The sequence below is a fragment of the Curcuma longa genome, chromosome 16, assembly GCF_044706935.1.
Source record: "Curcuma longa cultivar G26 ecotype Majalengka, Jawa Barat chromosome 16, ITB_CL_G26_1.1, whole genome shotgun sequence".
NCBI classification, from domain to species: Eukaryota; Viridiplantae; Streptophyta; class Magnoliopsida; order Zingiberales; family Zingiberaceae; genus Curcuma; species Curcuma longa.
This window is the reverse complement of record NC_133876.1, coordinates 3,210,835-3,233,592: the sequence shown is the minus strand read 5'-3', so window position 1 is coordinate 3,233,592 and position 22,758 is coordinate 3,210,835. Positions and strand designations below refer to the sequence as shown.

Below are 22,758 nucleotides of genomic sequence, written 5' to 3'. Positions count from 1 at the left end.
CCAACAATTCTTCCCTCAAATAAAGGACCACCATACTCCAATCGAGGCCAACTTCAGACACCAGACCCTCCTTGCCTTGATGTCTAATCCTCTTGATCTATCAAGAATGCCTAGTATAAGGTTCAACCGACCTACTAGGACTCACTTGCCTTGAGAGCTTATCATGAATTTTACTATGGATGTAGGGAGCACCAGAATCGAACCTATATTTTGATGTTAGCAAAGTTTAAAGATAAGTCTTGTTTGTGATCTAATCAGCTTGATAAAGTGTAGGTAGTCTGTCTAGAAAAGTTCTAGATGGAAGCCAGGCAAGACAAATTCCTAACTGGAGATTAGGAAAGGCAAGTCGTAGTTGGAGGCTAGCCAAGAAAAGTCCTAGCTGGAGGCTAAGTAAGGAAGTCCTGATCAATGAGACTGGGTAAGAAAGACTTGGTAAATCGAGAACATCAGATAGAGAGTCTAGGTGGGTCAATGGACCAGACGTCTAGCAAGTCGATGGATCAACGAGGATCAGACATCGAAAGGAAGGTCCTGAGGTCAGAAGATCAGATGCTGAGGTGGAACTCCAAATAAGTCTGGAGGACCGAATGTTTGGCAGAAAGGTAAAATCTCTTAAAAGGAGTAGGAGACGACGCATTTCCGGGGAAAGGAACAATAGGCGCCAGTCTGACCTAAGGTTTCATTAGAAATTCAAAAGTTAAGATCAGATATTTGTAAAACTATCAAGACTTAATTTCTTGTATTATGCTTATATTTCTCTAACTCTGTGATGCAAAAAAGTAAGTTTAAAGGAAAACCAAAAAAGGAGGTTTCAGGTGCCCCTATGCGATCTAAGCGCTCAGATAGGACTACTTTAGGCCAGCTAGGCAGATGAGGTGGCAAGTTCTGATTGGTTGGGACATTTTAGCTTCCAAGTGCCTAGAAGAAATCTAGGTGCTTGAAAGAAATTCAGGTGCTCAGGGATGGATAAGTCACGATCGGATATGAATCAGATACGCTTTACCAGCTCTCACCAGGTCAGTAGTCTAAGCGCCTGGAAGGGTTTCAGGCACCCTAAGATGGACAAAATTATGGTTATAATAGATCTGATAGGATTGAATCAAATTAGATTGGGGGTGCCGGGAAGGGGATCCAAGCGCCTGGAAGGAGATCAAGCACCTGACATGACTAATAAAGGAAGGTCTTGACCAACATCTCAGAAGAACAATCTTTTACCTCCTCATACTCACGTGTTGCTTCAAAAATTCTGATACAACATCGAAGTGATGCTCCGATGTTTACATTCAAACTTTAATATTTTGTCAATGATTTTGTTTTCATCTTTTTGTTTTGTTTTGTTTAATAGGATTGGTAAAATTATTACCGGTTCTATTCTTTGTATATGATAAAACCTACTTCTTCTTTAAGAAGGAGGATATTAGTGGATTGCCCATTGAAAACGGTCAATGACCGCAGACCTTAGAGTAGCAACCGCAAGCTATGAACTAAGTAAAAACAAAGTTGTCTTTTATTTTTTTATTCTACTTTCCGTTGCATCTCTCAAAATAGAAAAAGTACAAAAGCAACAAGCACTATTCACCCCCTCTAGTGCACTTTCGATCCTATATTTACTAGGAGCTCCCTACTATTATCCCCATGGTCCATGCCTTCCCTATCTCCTTCATTTTTTTCTGAGGTTTCCCACATGGCTCCACATAGACTATAACTTTGAAACCAATTGCTACGACTGATGAAATCAACATATCTCTACAATGGTATGATATTGTTCACTTTAGGTCTATGCTATCATGGTTTTGTTTTATATATTTACTTAAAAGATCTTATACCAATGGAGATATCTTCCATATTATAAATTCATGATCTCCTCCATATTTTCAATGTGAGACTTTGATTATAATCCTAACAGAAAGATCCTTATGAAAAGAAGGATAGTAAGGACGTGCCATTTTTAAGGGGACAAACTTAGGCGTCAATCTGACATATAGTCCTATTCAAATTTTGAAGTCAAGATCGAGCAGTTACTATTTAACTGTCATACTTAGATCATTCATAACTTATATTTTGTTGTACTCTATGCTAATGTAATTTTGTAGGGTTCAAGTGATTGATAGGAAAGATTGGTCGATTAAAAGTCCGGGGTGACCGAATAGTAAGGTTTGATTAACCAGAAGCTGATGTGGCACAGGGACTGACGTGGCAGCTAAAGTGTCTGTCGAGCTGACATAGCATCTAATATGGATAAAGATAAGTCTCAAGATGCGAATATGGCAGAGAATAGATATCGAGTTGCTGATGTGTCAAGTCACTCGATCAAGATAAACCTTATCTTGATGACATGGAGGAAGGATGAGCTTTGTCGAGGTGACGTGGTGATCAGATAACGACTTGGCGATGTTTAGGTGATCGAAAAACCTTGTTCAGGTGACTGAAAGAGTCAAGTCAGCTGTGGATTCAATGCAAAAAGCTAATGTGGCAAGTTCAGTCGATGGGTAAAGGGATTTGGTCAACCGATAAACTAGACTTGGATTCAGTTATTGAGGTGATAAGAGGATTGATAACATCAACTCATAAGTTCTCAAGCCCTCGTCTCATGTAAAAACAATGTCTTTGCACTGTTGTGCCCTCCGACAACCAAAGCTCCACTTTGATCTTTCTTCGTTGTCAATAACTTAATTTTGTTGCTTTATTTTCTATGCATTAATCTCTAAGAGAACAGTAAATTGTTACTATACCTTCTCATTTGTAAGAGGCTTTTATGTGCCACTAAAAAGTTTTTCGGAATGAGATGAAATATAGTAATTGCCAACTCATAAGTGATCTACGATCATGGGCCTTGGAGTATCAATTCGAACGACTATGAACCAAGTAAAAATCATCTATGTATTTTTGTTTGTCATTTTTATTTCCGCTGCAACTCTAAAAAATTGTTTTAAAAGTTAAATTTTTATGAGCAATATCTCTATCGTTTTCAACAATCCTACAATTGATATTAGAGTGGGGAACTTTGAAGTGGTTTAACCACCACTTGGGTGTTTTTTAAACTTTTATTTCTTTTCTTTAAAACAAGTCTTTCAAAGCTTTTGACAATTTAGCTATTTTTATTTTTTTGTTGCACTACTTATCCAAAATGTCAAAAGTCTTGGAATATTCTTGTAGTTTTTGTTTTGCAAGAAACTTCAATGACTCATCAAAAAGGCTACAATATCATTCGCCTTCCCTTATTCTGTGATGATGATTTCGACTATTGGAAGGGATGAATGAAATATTATTTGAAGACCCAGGTGGAAATGTAGATCATAATAAAGATCGGATTCACATTACTTGTCGATAAAGTCAGAGAATAGCTGGGGTGCAAAAAATGGACACCGGACATCAAGAGGCAAATCGAAGCTCACGCCAAGGCTACACAAATCTTATAGTGCTGTCTGACCAAAGAAAAACTTAACTACGTCGGACTATTTATAAGTGTCAAGGACCTTTGGAACAAGTTGGTTGAGTTCTAGGAAGGAACCAAAGACACTAAGATAATAAAATAATTTTTTAAAAAAAATAAATTATTTAATTATAAAATACAGGAGAGATACTGAATATATTTTTGGTAAAGCACTTTATATGTGATTTTTTAATGGTAAAAAAGTACTTTTTTGACATTCTAAAAAAAGTAATCTTTTAATTTTTATTCTATTATTATTTATTGTGTTAGTAGTATCTTATAAATTTTTTTGAAAGAATTTATAGTAGATGTTTTAATTCAATTGATGGTTTATAATAAAACCGATACTAGAATAGTTTTTTATTGGTAATTTGAAAAAATCAATACGACAATTTTAGTATAAGAAATGATATGTTAAATATTTACAATGTCAGTGGAGATTTAATCTTAACTCTTTGGGAAAATTTAGCAAATGAATCTAAAAAGTGCTATAGTGACGAAGCCTTAATGTTAAACTCTTTGGAGAAATTTTGCAAATGAATTTGATTCTTCAACCAAACAAAATGTATAGTTAGAATTACAATACTCTTCAATAAAAGATAAAATTTGTCACTCTAAAGATCTTATACGGTAGGTTTCACGATCATCTATGAAGAGATAATCGAGAAATTGCAGTTAGTCAGTACGAAGGAGGGTATTGTCTCGACTTCGTCAAGATTCGATCCCTGCCCAGTTCAACAAGTTTACTCAAAATATGACATGTTCATATTTTTAAAATATAAAATATATCATAATTATTACAAATTTATTGTATGCGGGTCAATTTAATCTCAAGTGCAGTGTTCCATAAAAAATCTATTTGAATTATGAATGTGAAGAATCATGAGGAGCATTTGAAATTAAAGTAATTATTTATTGATTTCATAATTAGGTTTGAAGGAATTGACATGGAAAGAACAAAACAGGTATATTCTCAAAAAAAAATTATGAATAAATCAAATCTATCTAAAAAATAAAGCATGTTAAAAAGGCTATCATGGTGTGATGAGACAGAGGTATTCTAAAAATTTTTGGGTATGTATTGATATGTAGTGTAAATTGCTTACAAATAGGTGATTTGTTCTTTATCATTAAATTTATATTACAAAGTCAAATTAAAATTAGTCGTTGATGATGGTGGTGGTTCATTCATAGGGGCGGATCCAGAAATAATTTTTGGCGAGGACTAATAAAATTTTTTTACAATGTACAGTATAGAGGAATCAATAATTTTTTTTTAAAAAGTAAATATGCGGGAGGAAAAGATCCTGATCCGAAAATCCAAAAATACATATCACTCAAAATGCAAATCACTTAGCCAACTATCTCTTATCCTCTTCTAATATCAAAACGGACAGAATCTCCCCAGTAAATTGGGGGTATAAGAGGTATACATAATGTCCCTGTCCAAATACACATCAAAACCCTTAGACATAGGGCTGATAAATCATCAATTTATATCAGAAATATAATAAAAAAACACATACACAACTTACAAAGTCAAAAACATCATAACAGCAAATCAAACCACTAAAAAGGAATCCACATACCCAATATGTTGTGCAATTCCTTATTTCCGTTCCAGAATAGGTTAAGCGGCTACATATTATGACCTAAACAACCACTTTTAAAACTATATGAAGTGTAAAAGAAAATAAGGAGCCAAGTAGCCAACATATAAAATCTTAAAAGTCATACCTCTTTTAGTGAATTAATGTAGCTTCATTTCACATATTCTTCACCTTCACAAAATATCAAAACTTCTCCTGGATTAGATAGCAAACAAGTTAGAGTAGCAATCTTAGAGGGAAAAAAACAATAAAATTCTTGGTACCAGATGTTGAAAGTCATGTTTTCATACTTCAGAAGAAAACAATAGATCGAAAAAGGACAAAACACCACTTGATCGAGTAAAAGATGAAACTGAAATCTAAAGCAAGTATGAAAAAAAAAACCTCAGCAACTTTCACGAAAGAATATTGCGAATCAAAACCAAAGAAAGCTTAAGGAGAGACCTGAGAAATATTTTCTAACAGAAAAAAAGGTTAGGTTTCGCTTAAAAATGAGAATACCTCACCTATCTCCTTGGATCAAACGAAAACTAGTGAAGCAAAAATCGCAAAATTAAAAACAGAGAAAAAACGTCACGAAAAGAGGGAAAAAACTTCATCAAGAAGAAGGATAAAGGGAGAGAGATGAAAACAGAGCGATGGCAATATGTCTCCGAGAAAGGCCGCAGCGCTTCTGCGAGAAATACCGAAATCGATCGAACCCGAAAAGGAAATCGAGTGAAAGAAGGAGACTCACGAGATTGCCAGCGCCGATCCTGGCGATCCTGGCGAGGGCTTCAGCCCCCTCCAGCCCTCGCCTGGATCCGCCCCTGTTCATTCAGTATTCATAGTCTTTTTTGAGGGGCACTTAGAGAAAATGCTTTGCTATAGCAATAGAATTGCTATTTGACAACAATAAAAGCGAAAATACAATTCTACCAAAATATAATTTTCCAAGTCTGCATTTATTTTTCCAAGTGCGAAAAGCACTTTTAAAAGAGGGAAAATCAATTTGACTTCGACTTCTGCCCCGCTCAATCCGGCAGTAGATGAGATATAATAATAACCCAATCCCCACGTAAACGCTATGTGACCTCAAACCCATAACCGCAACCTCAATTCTTGCATTCCCTTCATCAATGTGTTGTGTTGTTTAATCCAAACCTACAGACACAGATCATGCGCAACTAATTCTAAATATAAAGCAAAGATGGAGGAGTTTAGTTTCCCCACCATTGCGGGAGCCGAGCAAGAGGACTGCTCACAGCTTTGCGGTTTACCATTTCCCCACTTCTCCAGGTCTCCTCTTTGGTTCCTCTCTTCTTCCCGAGAGCCATCCGAACCCGCCGTCGATGAGGAGAAAATGGACAGGCTTTGGGAATGCTTCCACGCCATGGAGTCTGCAGTCGAAGGAGAAACAACACCGTCGTCTGCAGTGAGAGCTGGAAGAAGTGAAATGGCGTTGGTAAAGAGAGGGGTCCGGAAGTATCGCTTCTTGGAGTTGTTGACTGAATCCAATGGGTATGGTAGCAGGAGGCGACCGCGCAGTTTGGCGTTGATCCTGAAGCTGATGAGGAAGCTTATTTAGATTCTTAATTTTTCTGATTTTCTGTAACTATTTTCGATTCATTTCAAAGAGAAAAGTGTTTGTTCAGCAGTTAGATATCATTATTTTGTTCTGTAAAAATGTTTGTTGAATGGGGGATTTGACGCAAGATCTTGGGCAAAAATAGCTAGAATTTCTCTGCGCGCGGATTATTTGGCACTGCACTCTCTGGTGGTGGAAGGAATTAGAAATGAATTGAAGTAAAAGCCTTAAAAGATATATACTCAGCAGACAGCTCTACTGGTCATTGTAAAACAAAAAATGTTTGCTTCATTGAATGAGTGAAAATGGGCAAATCCTCCAAAGAAAACCCCAACTATTATTAATGCTCACTAAAATCCTGATCCCCTAAGCATTAACCCAATAAGCTTGTCGACTTAATTATTAAAAAGTAGAAAAATATATTGGAATTATAATCAAAGTCTTATCATAAAAATTCATTGAGAATATTATAAATTTATAAGATGGAAGATATCTTTTTTATATTAAACTTTTTTGGACAAAGTCCAAAAATAAAACTACAAGAGTTTATATCTAAAATGGACAATATCATATCATTATGCAGAAATGTTGATTTTATCATTTCTAACAATTGATGTCAAAGTCACGATTATTTTATCCATTTTTATAGCAATAAAGTTAGGATTCTTTTATCGATTTTATTGTTTCTATGCTAGATTCGATTTTCCTAACGTAAAATAATTTTTGTTCATCGACAAACCTGATGTTATAGCAATAAAGTTGGGGTTTTCATCGATTTCGTTGTTTCTATGCTAGATTCGATTTTCTTAGCACAAAATATTTTTTCTCGTCAGAAATCTTGAAAAGAAAAACCTAAGATAGCAATGTTTTTAAGTTTTTCATATTTTTCATGAAGAATACGGAGAACAACAATAATCGTCATCGTTTTTCTTATGAAAATCATCGTTTTAAACCATATTAGGATTAGGGTTTTGACCAGACACGGACGTGTCACCCATCATGGTTAGACGGTGTAAGGCCCTATGAGCAACTAACATAGTCGCGTTAGGTGATGATGGCCTGGTTGTCTCTCCACTGCTTGGGTTTCCACTCAAGACCACTTGAGAATCATTAGTGGAGTAGATTACTTCTATCCGATTCGATTTCCTAGGGTTCTTTCTTCAGTCTATTTATACACCCACTACTAAATTATTAAACTATTATGTCAATCTAAAGGAAGACACCTTAGGTAGATTTAAAGCATTTGTATCGATAGACGTATATATATATTAAAAGTAATTGACCTAAAAAAAATTACTTTTAGACTAGATATGTGTTTAAAGGTAGCTTATGACTAAGGATTTTTTTTTGTGTATTTGGTGTTAGTAGAAGCTCTAGAGCCAATTATGTGATGATTAATTAAGGACATTTTGTATCATATTGTATTATTAATAAAGACATAATTTTTTGATTATTATACTTACTTTGTATTAGTGTCAAATAACTAAGTATAATAATGTTCTTGGGTAGCTAGTTCTAATCTATATCATATCGATTGTTTGAATCGATAGTAAGATGATATAGAGAACACTACTCTTAATCATTCCTAGTCAAGCATTAATGTTCAGGGACGATGTTAATGCACTGAGACTAGCATGTAGGTCAACTGGATGACTTGATCTCACAAGTCATGGATATGAGATATCGAGTTGACACATGGATATACATTAGAGAATATATACTGAATTGATCCGTCATGAGAAAGTTTCATGGATCGTTATATAAGTGTCATAAACTTTCTCATGTGACTATTGGTATGAATAGTTCTTAAACCTGAAGTCACTACGGTTCCCTACATAAGGAGTTATGTACTTTGGTATCATCAAACGTCATCTGTAACAAGCTGGATTATAAAGGCGATCACTGGATATGTAACAAATTATGTGGAGGGATATGAGTGATGTACATGAGATCTATTCCTCCCATATAACGGGAGTGATATCTTATGACCTCTTGATAGAGTAGGACCACGAAATGCATGACCATGCTCAAATGAGTCAATATGAGATATTGAGCTCATTTGCTTAAGTGAGTTTACTTGGAGATTAAGAAACATAAAGATTGATAAGAGGATGACACAGTCTATGCCTCATTAATCAATCTAGATATCGAGGATAGAATGACATGATTATACATTATCATAGTCATAGAGGTTATATTAGATCTCGACATTCTTGTCACTTGGGTAGCAATGCTGCATTGCTAGATGCCGCTCATTGCTTATGTTTCTAAAATGAGTTTTAGATGCATTGCCAATATTACAAGAACCTATTGGGTCACACACAAATAATACTCTATTTGGAGATGAGTTCATTTTAGTTTGACTAAAAGAACAATTAAGCTCATTGGATGGTCTAGACTTGACTTAGACTCAAGTTGGTTGGATTTGAGTTAGACTCAAATTAAAATCAAAATAAAATCCATCTTGCATAATTAATGTAAATTAATCATACAATAAAGAAGAGGAAGTTACATGCATGGAAGTTATCATACATGAGTTGAATTTGAGTTAGACTCAAATCAAGCCAAATTGGATTTTGATTCATCATGCATGCATAATTAATGTGGATTAATCATGCAATGAAGAGAAGGAGGTTACATGCATGAGAGTTATCATGCTTGATTAATAGGATTAATCATGCATTGATAAGGAATACCAAAAGCCTAAAAACCCTTGGTATTCATGGCATGAGTATAAAAGAGTTTTCTCTTGCAAAACTCTTTTGTTGTTCATTTTTCTTCCTTCTTCCCTCACTTGGCCTAAACCCCTCTTCCCTCTCTTGGATGAAATCCACAAAGGTTGCTAGCATAACCACCTTTCTCCAAAAGTGAGTGTTCGTGTGGATACACATACAGGCATGGACATTTGAACGTGCTAGAGATCCAACGACCTTTGAACGAGCGGGATAAGCGAAGGGCACACATCAAAGATGAATTCTATTAGATAGAATTTTTATAGTTTTAATTTATATGAGTTTTTCACATGAATCGCTCGAGGGATCCTATTTTTTACTATGATTTTTGATTTTGTCGCATACAATTCCCAACATTTGGATCATGTGCTTAATATGTTGGCCTAAAGGAAGATATATTATGTAGCCGATTAGATTTTTAATTATCTTATTAAAGTGTCAATTATATGCATAAGGTGTCAGTTGAAAGGAAGGCACATTGTGTGATCAACTACAATGTGAGCTATAATAGAAAGTATAGCTAATAAATTACATTTTAGTCTTAAGATTAAAATGTAATGTTGTATTTAGTATCTCATCAAGAGCCCATCCATATGCATAATTTTTGTTGCACAACTTCTTACTTATATCTTTATATGTTCTTGGCTTTAATCGTGAGCTTACAGTAAATTTCTCTTTTTATTTCCAGTACAATCTATAACTGCTAACATGAGTAACATCCCCACACTTACTGTATTAAACTTTGTCCATTAGAAAGAATACATTATTGTATTTTTGGACTGCATGGACTTAGACTATGCAATGAGACACGATTGCCTGACATCCTTGACTAGTGCTAGCACTTTAGAAAAGAGGGTTGACTGTGATAAGTGGGAGTGATCGCATGAGTTTGAGCATCATGAAGCTTTCAATTCTGGAACAACTAAAAGGCTTAATAACTGAAGAGGAGGATGCGATATTTTTCCTAAAGCAATTAGCAGACTGATTCATGTAGAATGAAAATGTTGAGACAATCACACTTCTTTTGAAGTTGGTGTTCATGAGGTATAATGAAAAGGTAATATACATGAGTATATTATGGAGATGTCTAATCTCGCCATATGACTAAAGGCATTGCAACTTGAAATGAAGAATAATATGCTAGTGCACTTTGTCTTAATGTCTCTATCTGCACAGTTCACTACTTTTAAGATATCTTATAATACTTAAAAGGAGCAATGGACATTAAATAATCTTATTACTCAATGTGTACAAAAAGAGGAGAGACTGAGATGAGATACATTTGAAAGTGTTCATTTTACATCCGTCCATCAGAGCTTGAGCAACAAGAAAAAGGGGCCAATAATAAAACGAAAGGTAAATAAGCAGCAAATTCTGGGGTTATGGGAATAAAGAGAAAAAGAAGCAAAATAAAGATTCTCTTTATTTCTTTTGCAAGAAGTAGGGTCACATGAAAAAAGGATTGCCCTAAATTCGTCAACTGGTGTGCTAAGAAATTAAAGGTAAATTTCTTAACTTTCTCTGTTCAGAAGTCAACTTAATGATTGTGCCTAATGACACTTGGTGAATAGATACCGATGCTACTATTCACATAAGTGTCACTATGCAAGATATATTGTCTCAAGAGTCAACTACCACTTGATGGTGAAAAATACATCTATTAGGGAATGCCAAGAAGGCTAAAGTAGAGTTTATAGATGTTTTTAGACTTTATTTAGGAATCAATATTTTTTTTTAGATTTGGATAATACATTTTGTGTACAATCTTTAGATGAAATTTAATTTCTATTTCTTGTTTGGACAAATTTAGTTATTTTTGTTCATTTAGAAATAGAGTTTTTAGTATTTTCCTTAATTCAATATTGTTTGGTAATGATTCCTTGATCGATAAGATGTATAAATTAAACACCTAACTCCTATTTATGACAACATAATTATACATAGCATAAGTACGCACCATAATTTAACTTATGAGAATTCCTCCATATTATGACATAAGCATTTAAGACATATATTCAAACTATTGGTGCAATCGACCTCTAGGATTTTGATGTTTATTTGGCAATATGCTTAATGTGATCTAGTCTAGATTGGCCAAGTTAGTGAGAAGTCTTGACATGTCAAGGTTGACCTAGGAAAAGGAAAAGTCTAGTCAGGTCAATGTTGGCTGCATGACTAACAAAGGGGAAAGTTTAAGCAGGTTAAGATTGACTAGATGCTTGATAAGGAAAAACTCTAAGGGTGTGCTTGGTTCAAGTTATCATATATAACCTTGATTATGTAATTACTAGGTAATCACATAACCAGGGTTATGAGATATAAAACATAACCTAATATTTTTTGGTTCAACTTATTTTTTTAGAATGAATAAAACATAATCAGTTTAATATTTACTATATTATCCTTAATTAAATTAAATTAATAATATTAATAATGATAATAAATTGATAATATATATAAAAATAAATATAATTCAATTATAAAATTTCTAATTTAAAATCAATTTATATATTTTTAATAAAATAATTATTTTAATAAAATAATTCATTATTTTTTTTAAAATTTAAAATAAATTTATATATAATTTAATAAAATAATTTATTAAAATAATTATTTTAATAAAATAATTCATTAAATTAATAAATATAATTGGTTAATTTATTTGTTAAAATTTAAAATATATTTATATATATTTTAATACAATAATTCACTAAAATAATTATTTTAATAAAATAATTTCTTAAATTAATAAATATAATTTATTAATTTTTTAAAAAAATTTAAAGTAAATTATCTCTTTTAAATTTATAAGGATTTAAATTAAAATTTATTTAATTAATTAACTTATTTTCAATTAAATTTCACGGTACATTTCAATTAACTCAGTTTTAAAATTAGATGGTAATCATAAAAAAAAATTCGTTAACCTTCGGATCGTAGAAAATTTTAGGCTGCCAAGGTAATCACATTTTCGGGTTATAACCCATTTGCTGATGTAGTGGTGATGCTGCATTACTTGGGAATCGATCATAACATAAACTAAACAAGGTTATTAGTGATAACCTTGGACAAATAACCAATGTTATCAATGATAACCCCTAACCAAACACCCCAAGGGAGTGAACCTTAGGTAGTGAAAAGCCTTAAAGGAGTGAACTCCAAGTAAGAGGAAAACTCTACAGTAATGAACCTTAGGTAGTGAGAAGTCTTGGAGGAGTAAACTCCAAGCAAGAGAAAAATCCTAAGAGAGTGAACCTTAGGTAATAAGAAGTCTTGGAGAAGTGAACTCCAAATAAGTGTGATCAAAACAAGGTTTTTTTGTCAGCCGTGTGCAGCCGATCGAACCATTAGATTTCGGTAAATCGAAATATAGTGTTACTTCTATCAGATTGAAAGATTGTGAGGACGTGTCTCAGTTGAGACAATCTAGGGTGATAATCTGACTGAAGAAACTAACTCGGAGTTCTAAATCAAAATTAGATAGTCTAACTGTTAGAATAATTCATGCATCTATATAACTGTTCTAATTCTATTTTATAGAATTAATAGTATATATTATGCTAAATTTGTTTTGCAGAGAAAATAAAGTCCTCTGAAATTTAAGAGTTCGGTTGATCGAAAAGGTTCAGTTGATCAATCCAAGAAGATATGCATGAGTCAAATCTGAATTGAGCAAAGATGGGAACAACTGTTCAATCTACCGATCAGTAGGATCAGTCAGCCAAACCCATTTGAAAAGTGTGATCGGATAAGATGAGATCTGTTCAAAAAGGAAACATCAATTATAAGTTGATCAATAAAGTAAGATAAAATCAAATCGGATGAGAACAAATTGAGCACTCAAGGAAAGTCAAAGGACCAGTCGCTTGATCAAGAGGTTCAGTCGATCGGTCGACTAAACGATTAGATAAAGACTATATAAGAAGCCTCGAGATCCGAGGCTCAATAGAATTCTTACTCTGACCTTTTCGCACTATTGTTCAATTTAAGAAAAGTATTGCTATTGTGACGGGAAGTTCTCTGACAACCTACTTCAATCTCACATACCTCGTTGTCAATATACTTTATTTTTTATGGCATTCTTTTGTATTAAGAGAATAGTAGAAGTGTTACAATCCTCTTCATCTTATATTCCTACCCTCTTTTCCGAAAGTTCTTTGAAAGGTGGATTTCAATGATTTGCCCATCGAGGTAATCTAGGATTGGGTTATGGGCCTTGGAGTAGCAATCTGACGCAGATTATGAACCAAGTAAAAAATCTTGCATGCTTTTCTTCTTTTCTGCTATGATATTTGGTTTTAAAAAGACTCTAAAAATAAAAGTTTGATTTCCTTGATATGTTAGACTTTGATGTCTGTATAGAATGTATTAGGAGGAAGATGACTGACAAAAGGAATAAAGGTTCAAGCCAATGTACATCTTATAATTAATACATAGAGAGATTTATGGATTGTTTCCTAAGGCTTCTTGGAACGGACACATATATTGCATTAGTTTCGTAGATGACTATTCACGATACAGTTATTTATACCTTATTCATGAGAAGTCACAATTCTTAGACATGCTTATGATTTTCAAGGCCGAAGTTGAAAATCACTAGGCAAATTACGATCGTTAGATCCTATCGTGGTGGTGAATACTATGATCGATACGATAGATCAAGTGAACAATGTTCGGGACCATTTGTGAACTACCTTAAAGAGTGTTGGATCATCCCTCAATATACCATGCTTGGTGCTCCCAGTCAGAATGGTGTAGCTAAGCGATGAAGTCGTACCCTTAAATACATTGTGAGAAGTATGATGACTTTGACTTCTCTGTCAGAATCTTTATAGGGTGAGACACTCAAGACTTTAGTTTACCTATTTAATCGAGTACCCAGTAAGGTAGTGACTAAACCCCCATATGAGATGTGGACAGGTAGGAAGCCTAACATTAGATATTTACACATCTGGGTTATCCAACTAAGGCTAAGTCTTATAGTCTTGATGAAAGAAAACTAGACCCAAAGACTGTGAGTTGTCGTTCTCTAGTATACCCTGATAAGTCTAGGGGATATAAATTTTATGACCCCTCAAATAGGTTATTTTTTGAGTTGGCAAATGCTAAGTTTATTGAGGAAAGTGGGAGCACTAAGGTTAGGGATGTATATTTTAATGAAAGTATTGACTCACAATTCCTAAGATGATCAAGTCATGCAAGGGGAACATTTATTGTGAAAGAATGATAAATAAATAAATATACACATCCTTATCCTACCAAATAAAAATAAATAAATAAATAAAACTATACACATCCTACTAAACAGAAAAATAAACTATACACATCCTACTAAACAAAAGGAATAATAAAACTAAAATAAAGCAAATAATGAAGTATGTACAAAAAACAAAGAGATAGAATGACTCCCCTTTCACCGGGAAGATGGATTATTGCAATAGGGAGACCGACCCTTGATATAGGATCGAGAAAACACACTAGAGGGGGGGGGGTGAATAGCGTGTTTACGCTTTTTCTGATTTTTTATTAATTAAGCGGAAGCAAAAACACAGAAGCAAAATTAACTTGAAAAGAAAAGAGATAAAACCCAGAGAACACTTTTCTTTTACTTGGTTCACAGCCCAAGGCTGCTACTCTAAAGCCCACGGTCCTTGACTGTTTACTGCGGGCAATCCACTAAATCAACTTGCTCCTTACGGACGCAAGTTAGCGATTACAAAAATCAATTTCAAACTTGGCAACAATTAAATTAAATTACAACTTAAGTGCTTGTTACCAAAATCAATGCCGGATCGTACTGGATCTTCAAATTCTAGCGATTTTGGCATAGCGGCGGCTCTTGGGATGCACGGGAATGAATAGGGTGTCGACGTCACAAGAGTAGCACGAAGGAATCAAGAAAAATGTATGTCTCCAGCTGCTGCTCAAAATGTTCTTTTATACTGCACTCGAGTTAACTCCAATGGGATCTCGAGTCGACTCGAGTCCTACGTGGCCTCTTTCCGATAGCTTTTGCTTTCCCGCTCGTTATTCACCATCTGAGTCAACTCGAGTCTCCTTTCGAGTCGACTCCAATCTGTCATGGAGTCTTTGACAACCCTAGATTTGTAATGTGTCACGAATAGGGTTGCAAATTAGAATTTATAAATTTTTAAAAACCCACGATAAATACAAGCAAACGAAGTATAGGGGCCTCGAGTCGTATTTTTCCAAAGGCTAGTAGAAAATTATTTAATTCGAGCTCACGTGTGTCGTTCTTTTTGGGGTTCTCTATATAAAATGGGGGTTTTGGTGTTTTGAAATGAAATGCAATTCAAAATTAACAAGTAGATAAGAAAATGCAACTCACTAATCAAAAATGAAACCATAAAGCAAGCTAACTCTAATGCAAGCTAAATGAGCCCAACAATTTGATGGCAACAGTGAATCATTCAAAAATTGGCAATGTAAAACAATACAACAAAACGATTCCAAGTTATTGAAACCAACCATCTAAATCCTAGAATACAATGAAAATGCTTAAACTAGTCTATCCTAATCAAGAACTAATGGCACGGAATAGTAACTTCAAATTCAAGCAGCCAAAACTCAAACACTTCTAAAACAACTAGCTACTCAAACTCAATTAACCAACATCAAGGATAAAAGCTTAAACTACAAAACCCTAACCTACTGATACTCTGGGAAGAACTTGGCATGGAACAGTGCTGTCGACACGGAATAGTGCTGTCGGCACGGCAAAGTGACAAGTGACAAGAGATTCAGTAACAATTCAGATTGAACAAAATGTTAAAACCAAGCTAAGCAATTCCTAAAGCAAATCTAAATTCAAACAAAAACTAACCATTAACCACATAACCAAGTTAACAAGATTGCTAAGAAATGGAATTGACAGAAACTTGACAATTGAAAGTTCAGAAATGCAGAAACAAGAAACAGTAAACATCCATCCTCCCTTATCCAATTGTTTCTCCTCAAATTGGTGTCAACAACTTGTTGAATCCACAATGTGGGTTCAATGATTCTCAGGAAGCTTCAACTTGGTCTCTTGTGTGTTTTGCTCGTTGCCAGCTCCCCGAATCGCCCGAAAAAATCCTCTCCGGCCAAAATAGCAAGCTGCACAGTCGCGTTTCTGATGACAAACTGGATTTCCTATCTTGCACGTGCTCTGATCAGATTGATGATGATATAGGGAGGCTCCACGATCCTAGGAGAACCCCTCAAAGGAATCACGTCATTGGATGGTGCTGCGGATGGCCGGAACGCGCGAAAATAGGGATTTGACCGCCGATGAAACCCTCGCCGTCGCGCCAAATCCAACTGCATGAATATACCCAATCAGCCGACTTCAGCTTCTTCAGGGATCAAGGAATGCAATGGACGGGGCTCACCGTATTAGTACGTCACCGAACAGGGGAAGCGCTGTCGCGGGACGAAGCACAGTGTCGGGCGGCCACTGTTCACCGATTACAGCTTTGATTAAATACGCTGATTAATCCTTGAATATGGTCCGTCCATTTTTGATCTGACGATACAGGCTTGATCTAAGGCTTTAGGGTAGCATAGGACTTGGAAAAATTTGTGGATCTTGATCAGACCTGAGTTAGGTCATGTCCTCCATGTGGGCTTGATCAATTTAGGCAAAATTATCTCGATTTGATCATGATTGAGCTCGAGCTTGATCCGATTTGAACCCTAAAATCAATTAAAACCCAATTAATGCAAAAATTGCCATTAAATCATGAAAATTATAATCAAGCATTCATTTATACCACATGACACAAATATAATTAAATCGATTCATTTAACAATTTATTTTCATGCAAAAATCCAAAATTGAATCGATTAAAAATGTATAAAATCCTAACTCATCAGTCTTCCAGATAGATTTTGATTCTGAGTCGACTTATGAGTCACCTTGAGTTGACTCAAGTCCTATCTGGCGGAGAACTGATCGTGCTGACTTCCGAATGCTGCCTGACTAAGCTCGTGTCGACTCAAACCTTTACTCGAATCGACTCCAACAGTAAAACTTAGCCAGTTTTTCCCAGAGTCTACGTTATTCAGTTTTTCCAATCCTACAAAAGTATTAGTGAAATAATATGCAAAACAAATATTTTAGAGTTAGTTCCTGGAACTTCCTCTGGGTCTTAACTTCAGGTCTCTAGAGAGACCTGTAGGATCGAGATACGTGCTAGAGGGGGGTGAATAGCGCGTATGACTTTTTAAAAATCGTTCGTTATCTATACACAAACTTACAGCGGAATATTAGAACACAAACAGAAGGACACGCGGGATTTTTACTTGGTTCCTAACCCCCCAGGGTTAGTACGTCCAAGGCCTAATTCGGGAGGCGCCCGTCCACTAATGGTCTCCTTTCCGAACGTCGTTCGGAGGCGGAGGAACCCGTCTTACAGTCCAAAGATAATAACAATAATAACGAACTGAAAGATAAAACAGAAAAGAAATCAAACACTCTTGCCGTTCTGGAAGTTCTGAGCGTCGCGCACTCCTCCTGGATCTTCCCCGGTTGCAAGTATCTGGTCTTGTTGCATTCAGTAGCGGCTCTGGTCAAGAAGCAGGCGTTAGAATCGATCAATCTGGCTGCTGCTCGACGCCCTCTTTTATAGCCCTCCTGAGTCGACTCAGATGCCCATCTGGGTCGACTTCAGCCTGCGTGGCAGATCAAGTTTTATCCCGTTCGGCCGATTTCCTCTCTGAGTCGACTCATCTTGCTTCCTGGGTCGACTCCAGCTTGCGTGGCGTCAGCAGTGATAACTTCTTGACTCTGCGTCAGCCTGAGTTGACTCAAAACCCGATCTGAGTCGACTCTAGTGCCGAGTCGACTCAAAATCCGATCTGAGTCGACTCAACTCCGGTTTGACCAGAGTTGACTTTGGGCTTGACTTTGAGTTGACTTTACTTGCTTCACCTCTGCTTTTCTCTCTTGCTTCCAGCTCCTGGTTCCTGCAAGACAAGCATACAAGCAAGCAAATACAACAACCTAAAGTCTTACCTAGTGGGTCTAACTTCAGATTTCTATCGAAATCTTGGGTTAGTTTAACCCACTCCATTATGGAGAATTCATGTCAACCAAGTCCTCCAGACTTGTTGGACTTGTGCTCGGCTCTGTCCTAGCCCCCCAGGATTTTTGCTGCGGTTCGGTTCTCTCTAACCAACCTAGACTTCTGCTGCGACTCGGTCACCTAGACCAACCCAGACTTTTGCTGCGACTCGGTCACCTAGACCAGCCCAAACTTCACCTGGTGCACTCAGGACTCTGCCAAGACTTCTGCCTGATCCTCCAAATCAGGACTTCCCTTTGCCTAGCCTACAACTAGGACTTTTCCTTGCCCAGTTTCACTCACCAGGACTTCCCTTGCCCGATCGTCCAGATCAGGACTTCCACTACCTAGTCTAACCGACTAGGTCTTCTTGTTCACTTCCACACACCCAAACATCAGGTCCTGTTTGGGTCACCCCTTGGTCAAACTGACCAGACTTAGGTGTATTGTCAAACATCGAAACTCTAGGCAAGATCTTAGTGCATCTTGCACCAACAATCTCCCCCTTTTTGATGTTTGACAATTTCTTAAGTTAATATCGGCCAGGGTTTAATTATCTGGGAGAATTCTATATTATTAACTTAAGGTCCCTTCTCCCCCTTTTCATACATCAAAAAGATTTTAAATTTTAAGTCCATTCACTCTTGCACCAACAATATTGGTAATGTCTATGGTCACACCTAAGTCTTGATAATTCTTGAAAGACCATAGTAGATTGTAAAAACTTATTTTTTTTAGGGTGATTTTAAAATAAGTTTGGAAACATAATTTTTATAGTAGATTTTCGAAATAGTTTTCAAACTTAAGTTTTGAAAGATTTGTTCAAAATAGTTTTTCAAAAGAATTTTCAAATATTAAATTTCAAAACCTAGTTTTTGTAAGATATATAATTTTGATTTTTAAAATAGATTTTGAAGATATTAGGTATTTTTGAAAAATAGATATTTTCAAAAGTGTTTTGCAAAATATGTGTTTTTGAAAATTAAAACTAGTTATTATTCTTTTAAGTCCGAATCTCCCCCTTAACCCGACACAAATTCAAAGGGTTTGAATCAAATTCAAAGAATAATGGATAATAATTTTTATTTTATTAATTGAACTTTTAAACTTAGACTCCCCCTAAATCTGACACTCCCTTAGGGCCCCTTATTAAGGCAATCTCCCTATGTGTCTTAGGGGTTGTTTTAAGTTAAAAGAATAATTTGTAATATTTTGCAAAATAATTTTCTAAAATAATTTTAAAATTTATTTTTAAGAGGTCTTAAATATTAGATCTTTCAAGAATGACCTCCCCCTGAACTAGACACTCTCTTAGGGCATCCTTGTTGAACACAAGGATTTTCTGCCTATGTGTAAAATACCAAAATTAAGGGTTAAAGGGTTAATAACATTAATGGGTTAATGGGCTGAAATTGGAAGTAATGGAAGATGTGGGCTTTTGGTTTAATGGGCTGTAAATGGTTTACGCTATTAGATCTTTGGAAACCAACCCGTTAAAGCAAGGTATAAGATCCGTTAGGGAGGCCACATTGCGTTCTCTGCCTCTCCCGATCGCGATCTCCTTCCTCACTCGCGCGACGCTGTTGCTCTACCTCGGATCTTCGCCGAAGCCGTGAGACGAACGCAGTGCTGAAGCTGAGGAAGCCTGTGACCAACCTTCTGCCGACACCATCAACCCTTGACGCTCCGCGTCTCCTTCCGGTGTGTCTTTCCTCTCGCGCGACGCCGCCGCTCTACCTCTCTTCTCCGACGAAACCGAGCGTGAGGGAAGCTCTAGATCGGTAGTTGAACGAAGGAGAAGCTGGCGACAGGAACTTAGCTGCTGGGGTAGACTGATCTTCAGTCGGGCGGTGCCGATTTGAGCCGTCAAGCGGAGAAATCGGGCGACGAGATCCGGAAGGGAGGAAGATCGGTGAGTGATATTTGATATGGATTTCGGTTTGAGCTTAGATCTAGGGTTTATGGGCTTGGATCTAAGTTTTGATTGTCTTCTAGAGCTTGGATTGGAGCTCAATCGAATCTGGTGTGTTGGTTGTCAGCTGCAAGCAAAAGGAAGGAGGAAGAAATCGAGTAAGTATTACTTGATTTAGGGTTTCATTGGTCGGTTGTCCTGGAGTTGGATTGCTTTGTGTTCCCTTGGGATCTTGATTGTTGTCCATTCCACAGGTCGTTGAAGTGAACTGATCCGGCCGAGATTTGGCTGGTGGCAGTAGCAAAGGAAATTGAACCGAAGCTTGGGAATTAGGATTCTGAGCAGATTAGAGGTGAGTTTCATTGCTGATGCTAGATTTATGGTTCTGTTTCATGTGGGTTAATGTTTGATCAGTTTGGATTAGAACCCGATTGGGAGTCTGATTTGAATAGGTTAATTGGAGAGCCCTTGATCTGTTAGATATTGATGATATAGGAATTTGTTGTTGATGATGATGTTAGAGGATTTATGTTGAATCTAGGGATTAATTGGTTAATTAAGGTTATTAAACTGATTAAGATAGTAATTAATGATTAAGCCTTAGTTTAATCATTAATTATGGGTATGGGAGTAATAATCCATTAAATTGATGTATCAAATGATACGGGATAAATTGTGATAGGGAGATGAGTGGGATTAAATTATAGAATTTAATACTGTAATTGTTACGGTATCATTATATTAAACGTTGTGTTGTTGTTTACTGTAGGACCTTGACTTGACTGGTCCTATTACTTGGAGTATATTTTCTGGGGGATTCTGGTGTTGACAGACGTGCGTTATACCAGGTGGGTACCCTATACTTGGTCACTACAGGTTCTTCTATTCTAGTGCATGTATTATTTTTATATTGTGATCCTGTTGATACCCCTGTTGTTTGAGACAGTATCTAGTTGATACATTTGATACTCTTTGCTTGATACCTGCTGTTGACCTTATGATGATCTACCGATGCCATGCTATCTGTATTTTTCATCATGTTGATACTCATATGATTTGTTGCTTGATACTTGTTGTATGATCTTTATTTGATCTACCCATGACTAGATTAGTCTTAACTCTGATATCATGGACTTATATTGACCTCTGTTGATGCTGATGATCATGCTAATTATCTGTAGCTATTACATGTTGGGATGATTAGCATACATCCATGATAGTTGTAGGTATTTTTGTTGGTGGATCTTCTCCGATTTGATTGATTCAAATCATGCCATGTTTATGGATTAATTATACCATGTTTATGGCTCAAATTATACCATATTTGGGAGATGGCTAGGCTATAAAAGAAGGGGGTTGGTTGGCTTTGAAAACGACGACACAATTCTTGTCTTGGTGGCCGAGAACCTATCGGCAAGCCAACTTCTCCTCTTCTTCTTCTTCTCTTTTCTCCAAACAAAGGGAAGGAAGTTTTAGCAAACCATCGGAGGAGAATTCTGGTGGGGATATTCTCGAAGGATCGTTGCCCACACAACGTTCGAGAAGAGGGGAGGAATACAGCAGAAGATCAAGAGGTCTTCGGGTACAAACTTCGTCCTTCCGAACCGTCGGAAGAAAGGTATAATTTAATGTTTCCGCTTTAATTAAATTATACTTTTATATTGGATCCTGTAAACCAAACACAAGAGCCCAATGATCTAAACGAGTCGATCAAACTTCGTTTGATCGACTATGAGGGCAACTTGAGATCGTTTCCAAAAATTTTTTGCTCTGCAAGAATCTACCGGAACGGTTTTTCAAGACTTTCCCATCAATATGTTGAATGAGTCTCATACCTATACAGTTTTAGAGAAATCTAACATATACCCTTCTGAGAGATGACAGATTAACACTGTGGCATGTGTTTCATACCACGTGTGATAAAATCGACTAAGGATAGTAAGAGGTATTTTATTTGAGACAATAACATGTTATCCCCAAGCCCCACTGTGTGAAACCTGAAATCCTCTAGGTGGGATTTTTTGTTCCCTTATTACTTTTGATTGTTTCTTAAGGTTCTGATTCAGTGTTTGCTACTTTAGTCTATTTACCGATGGCCTGGAAGATAAATTGAGGTCTGAGGGATAGGCCTAGGAAAGCAGCTGAGTTGAGATTGAAAGATTCGAGTTAGGGAAAAGGAAGACCAATTGACAATACATCATTATCTTATATTCACCGACTAGTCTTTTATGTTTATCCATCAAGGGATTAAACATATTAGTGAATATAATGTCGAGCAAAATATGAGAATTACTTTCGATGAGAAAAATTACTCGATGGATGTAATTAGTCTTGGATCTGGGGTATAGTGAGTTTTATTCTAATGATGATTACTCAATCATCCTAATAAGTGTATAGAGTAGTCTTTGTTTTGCAGGTGTACTTGCAAGTCGCACGATA

General features: G+C 36.1%; 1 long non-coding RNA gene across 1 annotated transcript; it reads right to left on the bottom strand.

The window, feature by feature from the left end:
* Positions 1 to 4,738: 4,738 nt before the first annotated feature.
* Positions 4,739 to 5,893, bottom strand: LOC141847110 (uncharacterized). The gene is made up of 3 exons (XR_012603395.1): positions 5,780 to 5,893; positions 5,171 to 5,238; positions 4,739 to 5,085 (listed from the first exon to the last, which is right to left on the bottom strand). It is a non-coding gene; the product is annotated as an uncharacterized LOC141847110 (long non-coding RNA).
* Positions 5,894 to 22,758: the final 16,865 nt, after the last annotated feature.